The sequence below is a fragment of the Sciurus vulgaris genome (assembly GCF_902686455.1).
Source record: "Sciurus vulgaris genome assembly, chromosome: 3".
NCBI lineage: Eukaryota > Metazoa > Chordata > Mammalia > Rodentia > Sciuridae > Sciurus > Sciurus vulgaris.
In genome coordinates this window covers 132,589,111-132,598,295 of record NC_136463.1, presented here as the reverse complement: position 1 = coordinate 132,598,295, position 9,185 = coordinate 132,589,111, and the positions used below count along the sequence as shown (strand labels likewise).

Sequence of the window (9,185 nt, the reverse complement as noted above, 5' to 3'; positions counted from 1 at the left end):
AAAATTGCCCAGAGTGATCTGAAATTTGTGATCCTCCTGTCTCAGCCTACCAAATAGCTGGGATTACACGTGTGCACCACTACACCTGGCAGGTTTGTTGATTTTCAAACACAGCTTTTTGTTCTTTCCTCTGGCCTGTTTACCCAAAATATTTGTGAATGTGATGGGATAAAATAAAACTACATGACAGGAGTGAATGTAAACTATGTTGACCTTTGGAAAAGTATTGCTGTCTAAAGACTCTAAGGTCATTGGTTTCAATGATGAACTATAGAAGACCAAAGCAAGAAAACCAAAGCTCCGCACACTAAAAATGTTCTTATATAATTTCAGAATTATAAAAGTATCTTTACAAAGAAAGACAGGTCTTTAAACCTGCCTCATTGAAAGAAATTTTGAGCTGGAAATTAAGATGTTAAATGTAAAAACTGATAAATTGGGTACTCAGTAATTTTTTAATAACATTGTTCAACCTTTTATTAAAGTTTGATATTATATTGTGGATTATTAAAATTAATGCTTTATGTTTGTATTTAAAACACTATACTTTGACAATTTTCTTTCCTTTTTGCAGTGCTGAAGATCAAATCCAGGACCTTGCATATACTAGGAAAGCCCTCTACTACTGAGCTACACCCAGTCCTTTTTATTTTTATGTTTTGAAACAGCATCTCCCTAAATTGCTGAGATTGGACTTGAATTTGTGATCCTCCTGTCTCGGCCTCCCAAGTAGCTGGGACTACAAGATTATTCTCCCATACTCACCTTCTCAGATTATTTTTTGAATGGGTATGACTTGTTTGCGTAAAGGTCAGTACCCACCAGCAGCAACTAAGAGTGATTCAGGGATTAGGCACACAGCACAAAAGCGTATAGTCTGGGGCCACTTTTTCAGCAAGAGCTGTGGGGCCAGTAGTTTTCTCCAAGAAGATGACTTTGGTGCTGTGTAGATGCTTAGCAACTACCTAACTCTACTAAGCTCCAGGAATATAGCATTAATAAGACCTGTCTGTCTTATCTTGGTGAATTCTTCAGAGGCTCAAGATAACAATGTATGGCTCATGTTCATAAAAAGTGTTTTCAATATTAATTTATTACAAAAATAAAACAAGATGAATGTGAGAAGTCATTTTCAACGACATTTAAATGTGGTTTAAAAAAAGTCCAAGGGAAATTGTAGGGAAGAAATTAGGAATTTAGAAACTTATTGCTTGAAGTGACTTTTGTCCCCAACCTCGACTATTTTTAAGTTTTTATTCTAATTTCACAGTGACTTCTAGTTGGTAGGGATTTCTAGTATATAACTTCCAAAGTGCCATTTAAGAGGAATAAATGTAAAGATCTGCCCTCAATTACTAAAAACAAGTGCAAAACACAGAATGGAGGAGATATAGTTTTATGTATATGTTAAACACTTAAAAAAAGATTTGCGTTTATTTTGTTTTTGGTTGGTGATAACTTTGTATTTATGAACAACAGAATGGGGTGGTAGAAAAGTATTAATGTGATACCAAGTTGAAATTTTGAAATATCATTATTAGGCAGTAGGAAATTATACTTCTCTACTCCTCTCCTCACAGGTGGGGTATAAGATTCATTTTTAGGTGGCATATTTTAGTGACAAAATACTAAAAATAAATGCTGGTCATAAAGCCAAAGAATGCCTGCAGTGAAGCTTAATGAATTTAAATGACTGTGCTCAGTTTGTTTCAGAGGTTATCAGAAGATACAGCACCCAAACTTTGTTTTCTTTGAATTTACAGTCAATGTTTTTGTTGTGGTGATGGTGGTTTTAGCAGTTGGCCCTCATCTAATAACTGGGTGATGCGATATGGAATGGAAAAAGGAAGGGCAGGGATGTTTTGTGAATTACTAAAATGGATTGTTTGGCATGCTCTTGCTTTATTAGGATAAGCAAAGAATGTGAGTGGTAGTGGACAGGGTTTAAAATGATAAGCAGAGAATACCACATAGGAAGACCAAAACAAAGGGAAAGTTACAAAACACAATTGTTATGGATTTCATTGTATTTCTGAGTAGTTGCTTAATATCTATTTGTTGAAATAAATAATGCTTCAACACTTCAACAGTTAAAGAGAACCATCTTTGTGCTGGGCACAGTGCTATGGTCTGAGGAGCCAAAAATGAACTTGACAAAATCTCTATCCTTTTGGGGAACATGCAGTTTAGGAAGAAAAGACCACCAAAGAAAACATGGGGGTGGGGTGGGAAAGAATGTGCTAAGGATTATCACTGAGAATAGATAAAAGGCTCTATGAGAGCAGAGAAGAAAGAATATTTAATTTAGTGTGTGGGATGGGCATAGTGAAAGGATGGGACATCAGGGAAGATTCCAAAGAGTGGTGCATTGTTTTCATTATCTTTAAGGACATTTAAAAGAGGGATGGGTTTCAGACGGGGGAAGCTACAAAGATAAAGTCTGTTGATCTGTGTGTGAAAAGTGGATATGGTAGGAGTTGGAGCTTGAGCTGAAGAGTTGTAGGAAATCAGATTATAAATGTCTTGTCTGCTATGGCCATGGGCTTGACCCTGAGTCAGCCTCAGAGATGGAGAGTTTCTGAGGATTTTAGAGAAGTATCATGCTGGGCCGTGAGTTTTGGGAGCATTTTTTGGCAGTTCCATGGAACTGAAGCAGAAGTGAAATTAGAAAGACTTGGCCCAAAAAGTGGTAAAGAGGTTAAAGTAGTAGAAACAGATGGTCAGTCACACAGTTATGAGGAAGATTCACCTGTGGAATTTTTCATTTTTCGGTCCTGGGTATTGAAAACCAGGGGTATTCTACCACTGAGCTACATTTCCAACCCTTTTTAAATTTTTGATTTCGGGACAGAGTCTCCCTAAATTGCATAGGCTGGCCTCAACTTGTGATCCTTCTGCTTCTGCCTGCCTGGTCGCTGGGATTACAGGTGTGCACCACTGCCATCAGTTTATCCGTGGGATTTTCAACTAGAGAATTTTAGAAATGTGGTGCTAGTTGTTGGAATGACTGGACTTTATTGGAACTAGGTGATACCCAAGTGAATGGCAGTGTGAGTACAGTGGAAGGCCTGGGATTGGGACTACGTGGCCACTGTGGTTTTGCATGGATTAGTTGATGACTCGAACTGAAGTCAGGAAATGACATAAAAATGATTTGTGCAATACAATATTAAAGAGTACTCTGAAGTCAGTACATTTGGAAAAAAATATGTAGAGCTGGTAAAGACAGGGGAAGTAGTCATTATCAGAAAGCCCCATTTTGGAGTGTCCAATGGAAAGATACTGAAGGCAAAACAACCGTCTTGAACAGAGCCCTGGCTCACCGCAACCCTTTCCCCCCAGCTGCATGCATCCTTCAGCCACACCGCAGAGCCCCTTCCAGGCGTCTCCCGCCAGCGGGTACTTGCTAGCATGTTAGAATTTTGAAGATCTTGGAGACCATATGCAGCAATCTACATACTTCAGGATGAGGCCAGAGGCAACAAATGACTTGCCAAGGTGTCAAGCAGCGACACTTCCTTAAGCCCACACTTCCTGACCCCAGGTCCACCGCTCTTTCCACTACCCTACACTGCCCCGAGCTGGGGAGCCCGGAGCTCGGGAGGGTGGGGACTACGGGGTGCGTCAGAGACCCTCCTCGCCCAGCCCCCAACCCCTAGCCGCGGTGGGACTCCCGGTCCCGCCCTCTTCCCGCGCCGGGCGGGGTCGCTGCGCCGCGGCCACCCGGGCGCACGCCAGGTCGCGCGGATTCGGGTCGGGCCGCGGGTGCCGGGAGGTGGCCAGGCCACCCGCGCCGCCGCCCCCCGCATGACGCACGGAGGGGCCGGGACGCAATTTGCAGCGAGTGACTGGAGCTGCTGTTGCCGTTGCCGCCGCCGCCGCCGCCCGGGCCCGCTCCGCCCCCAACCCGCCTTCCTCCCGCCTCGCCCTCCGCCTCCGCCCGCGCCTCGCTAGCGTCCCGGTGTCCTCCCCAGCGCCCCGGAGCCGCCGGCCGCCAGTGCCAGCGCCAGCCAGGTGAGTGTGGCCGCCGCGAGGCCGGCGGCAGGAGCGCGCAGGCCCCGCGGCCGGCGGCGAGCGCGGGCGGGTGGCAGCGGCGGCCGGGCTTTCTTCCACCGCGCGGCCCGCGCCCCCACCTTCCCCGCCCCCGCGGCCCCCACCTCCCCCGCTGTCCCCGCCGCTGCTGCCGCAGACAAAGCGCCCGAGGTGGGAGCCCCGCTGGCCGCCCCTGCCTCCGCGCCGCCTGCCGGGTGCGGTCGCGGCCGGCGGAACCGGGGCTGTGCGCTCCTCCCCCCGAGCGCCCTTGTTCATTTCTGGGTGAAAGGGACCCGCATCGTGCAACAGGTTCGGGCGTTAACCCTTATTTTCCGGCGGGTCTTGCCCTCCTGGCGTGCAGGGGGCAGAGGTGTCGACCGGCTGCGGGGCGAGCCCCCGTGTCCAGCGTCCACGTCTGGCTCCTTTGTGTGACCGGTGTCCAGCCCTGCCCGGTGGGTGGGGGACACGGCCGGAGGCTCCTGGACGCCTCCCGCGCGGCTTAGGGCTTGGCTTCCCAGGGCCTGTGGGAGGTTAACGTCCCTCCAGCCTGTGGTGGGCTCACAAAAGGGAGGGAGAGCGCGAGTTGGTCGGGATGCGTGGCTGTGAATTTATTTTTTAGAATTTAGGCAGACGCATATTTAGAAAAGAGCCGCAGTCTGACCAGCTCTTGAGGGTACGGGCCAGATTTCACCCTGGGATGCATGGCTTGGACTTGCTGCTGCCGTGTCAGCCCCCGTGGTTCCTTTGGTGCTTTGGCATCTTTCTGTCATACACAGACATCATCACCCAGAGAAGTTGGGAATGCTTTTGAGGGAGCAACCGGATAGCAGTCGTTTGATAAATCATCCCTTTCTTCACGTTTTTTTTTTTTTTTTTTTCTTTTTTCTTTTTCAAGCGCACCTACTAGGCATCCCAGCATAGGTTGGCAAGTCCTCAAATTAAAATTGCCACTTAAAATATCCTCCATGTTGGAAAATCTTAATCCATGTGGTTTTCTATAAATGTTGTTGTTATTGTTATTTTTATTGGTACTGGGGATTGAAACTGGAGTGCTGTAGCACTGGGCTACATCCCAGCCCTTTTTATTTTGTAGATTGATACAGGGTCTCCCCAAGTTGGCTCCGCTAGCCTTGAACTTCTCATCCTCCTTCCTCAGCCCCTGGAGTTACTGGGATTACTGGTGCAGGTTGCACCTGGCAATAAATCTTATTTTCTTAGTGTTGAGACGCTCCCCCAATACATAATAAAGAACAGTTTATCTTTATTTACATACCTTGGGTCAGGCCAATACCTAGCTCTTTTCATTGGTATGCTATTTTGGTTCAACAGTACTAAATAGAAGGGAAATCTCTTCCTTTTGCTTTGAGCAATAAAATACTTCTTTGTTCTAGAACCAGGAAGCTTTTATACATAATACTTTTTGTAGACAGAAGTTGGTGACTGTCTTTAACCCATGACTAAATACATGAAAAATATTCCCAAAGGAGCTAGAAAGCATTACACAACTCTATTGATTATTTTTATATCCCAAATTCCAGGAAATAATTTTGCTGAATATTTACTCAAACATTCTGGACTGAATTTAACCTTAAAAAATTGTGCCTATTCTAGTAGATTCCCAAACATTAAGGAAAAAAAAAAAAAAAGAGAGAGAGAGAAAGAATTGACTACATTTAAAGAGTTTACCAAGCACTTTAACACCTGTGAGTCATGATTGGAAAGAATAATTGATGGAAGAGATTTGGAATCTAATAATGGACTGGAATTCTGGCAGCAGAATGCAGAGCATAGAAAATGGTAAATAGATGTTGAAAAGTCCCATCTACTGTGGTTTTAGTTGATTGATGGGCATTTAATGACATTTTAAACAGGTAATTTTACTAAGGGTATATCTAGAATCTTAATAGACCCTAATGTAAAAAGCAAAGTGTCACAATTTTTCTCTTTTCTCTTTAAATGTATTCTGTTAGGACTCCTTGAACTATTCTACTCCCTAAAAACAACTCAGTATTAATAAGGACTTTTTTTGGGAAAAAATGAAATTATTTCATGTTAATCTGATTTGTGGAAAGTTTTATTGGCATAATAGTTGCAGTTTACTAAAAATACCATTCATTTGCTTAATATCCAACTTGAAAGAGCTTTTATAGCTGTTACAAGCAACAGGAGCAACCTCTTGAGAAAAGCAGGATATTTATTAATAAAAAGTAGCAGAACTTGAATTCCTACAGTTTTTTGAAATAAATTTCATATGTCATAGAATTCATTTTTTGTAAAGTTGTATATTTCAGTAATTTTAATGTTTTCACAAAATCACACAAACATCCCACTAATTCAGGCACATTTTCATCACCCTAAAAGGAAACCCTTACCCTGGACTTATCACTGCCATTTCCCAAACCCTCTCCTGAACTTGGTAACCATTAATCCACTTTTTATCTCTGTGGATTTGCCTATTCTGGAAATTCATATAAATGGACAATGAGTGACTGTTGTATTTTATTAATATGGGTTTTCAGGTTTCATCCATGTATGGCATGTATCCATACTTCATTGATTTTTATGGAGAATAATATTTCATTGTATGGCTATGCCATGTTCTGTTTATGTGTTCATCAGTTAATGGACATTTAGATTGTTCCCACTTTTGGGTTATTACAAAAAATGCTTCTGTGGCCACTCACTTTTAAAATTTTCATGTAGACATACGTTTTCATGTCTCTTGGGTATGTATCTCATTGAGGAATTGTTGTGTTATATATGTTGACTCTGTTTAACTTTTTGAGAGTTTTAAACCATTTTCCATAGTTACTGTACATCCTACATTCCCACCAGCAATGTAGGAGGGTTCTGTTCTTCTACATTCTTGCCATCACTTGTTAGCATTAGACTTTTTGATGGCTGCCATTCTAGTGGCTATCAAGTGGCGTGTCATTATGGTTTTCATTTGTGCATCTTTTCATGTTTTTGTTGTATATTTTGTTTGGGGGAAGTATTTATAATGGTTTCTAAGTTTATGTTTTACACATGTATTTTCTCATTTAATCTTTTCAATAACCCTGTAAGGTATTATCTGTTTTGCTACTAGGAAACTAAGGTGCAAATAAATTCAGTAGTTAACTTGTTTCTTAGCCTTATTGCTAGTAAGAGGGTCTGAGTGTAAACTTCTCACTCTGCTTCCTGCATTCTTTTCCACTTGATGAGGCATACGGAAGTTATATTGTGTTTGTGAAATCATTGGCTAATCAGTGATAGAGTGGGGAAAAAATAAATAAAAAAATAAACCAAATGAAAAAGAAGTAGGTACTATGACCACATTGCCTCACATTCACCGGATTTTGTTATGCTTTTTCAAATGTTTGTTTTCTCCTTTACTAGAAGGTAGATGTGAATACTACATGAAACACAGCAGTGGGGAAACAGATCCAGAGTGACTAAATTTGGTAATAGCTTTCTAGTGATGTAGCTGAGTGTAGAACCCATTTCTGTTCACTGAAACTCCATTCCTCTGCAACTTCCATGGTATTTGTTTTCCCACTGATTGATTTCCTCTAACAGCAAAGTCATTGAATGGCATTACCTTTTATGTGAACATTAAGATTTTTCTGGGTTAAACTGAAATGAACTTTTATTTTTGAAAAGAGCAGTTTGCTAGTTTGTCTTTGAAGTACAGGCTGACTAAGGTACTTATTTCAGTTTTTATATACAACCCTATATCAGATGTAACATGCATGCAAAGTTCTTAGCTCCTTAGAAACTAGGTAGGGACCATATGTTAATTATCCATCTTGGCATACCATTGTCCTTCATTGAACTGAATTGAATGAATTATTACAAATGCATTTTTTAATTTAAAAACTGGCAAAATTATCTGGTATTCTTTTTTTTAGGATAAAGGTAGTATAAATTTCAGAAAATCTAGAATTCTAGAGATGGAATGATCTAAAAGATGAAAGTGATAAAAATTAGAATTTGAGTTAAAACTCATTGTATATAACAATGAGTTATATACAATAACTTCCTTATGGAAGGAAGTAACTGTCGTGATAGGTTCTAAGTTCTTGGTAAGTGGCACACATTTGTTTTCCAGATACTTAGCTCAGTACCCATGCCCAGAAGTTGTACCCTGAGTGTTCAATGAACGAATGAGCAGGGAAAGTAAAAGAACTAGTTTTTGCTATAATAAGTTAAGGAGATAAAGCCAAAGTATATTTAGAATTTACTTTTAATTTATATAATTTTAATTGTGAAACAGTACATGTTAAATACAAAAATTAAAGTAAAAACTAGAACTCTCCCTTTGCTTCTTGTTTCCTTCTCTTTCTTCACCACTGAGAACACTGTTTGTCTTAAATAACAACTGTTTATACAGTTTGTGGTTTTTCTTTCCAAACCTATATCTTCGTGTGTGCGTGTACGTGTGCACTGTGTTTGTATACAAGTACACATTTCATATCCTATCATATGTACATACATGGTGGGTATTCAGAATTTTTTTTTCTTTTACATATGGGATCATACCACACACAGCCCTTTGTTTTTCACTACTGTGTATTAATACTTTTGCATCTGTATTCACACAGGATAAACATATTTGTTTCCTATTTAGTTGGTTATCTTTGCCTGGCTTTGGTGCCAAGATTAAGCCAGCCCTTAAGGATGAATGGGTACTCCCCAACCCTTTCTTTTTTTAACCAGTTCATTTTTTTCATTTCTGCTTTTTAGTTATACATGACAGTAGAATGTATTTTGACATATCATACATGGAGTATAACTTTCCACTGTGGTCCTGTATTCATATATGAGCATAGGAAAGTTATGTCTGATTCATTCTACTGTCTTTCCTATTCCCACCCTCCATCCCTTCTCCCCCATTTCCCCTTGTCAAATGGGTGAACCTCCTTCCACCCATTTTTAGTTGGCATCTGCGTATCAGAGAGAACATTCAGCCTTTGGTATTTTGGGATTGGCTTACCTCGCTTAACATGATCTCTAGTTCCATCCATTTACTGGCAGATGCCATAATTCCATTCCTTAGAGCTGAGTAATATTCCATTGTGTATATGTACCACATTTTTTTTTGTCCATTTATCTATTGAAGGGCATCTAGATTGGTTCCATAGCTTAGCTATTGTGAATTGAACTGTTATAAA

General features: G+C 41.1%; 1 protein-coding gene across 3 annotated transcripts in view; it reads left to right on the top strand.

Annotated features, from left to right (window-relative positions):
• The first annotated feature begins 3,752 nt into the window (after positions 1 to 3,752).
• The window catches only part of SESTD1 (SEC14 and spectrin domain containing 1), a 118,980-nt gene continuing 113,547 nt past the window's right edge, over positions 3,753 to 9,185 (top strand). The window contains exon 1 of one of the 3 annotated variants that reach the window (XM_079134541.1): positions 3,753 to 4,014. The gene's annotated coding sequence lies outside the window, so the exon portion shown is untranslated. Of the gene's footprint in view, positions 4,015 to 4,296; positions 4,342 to 9,185 lie in introns of those variants that run through there. The other 2 variants (XM_079134539.1, XM_079134540.1) reach the window with 2 other exon arrangements.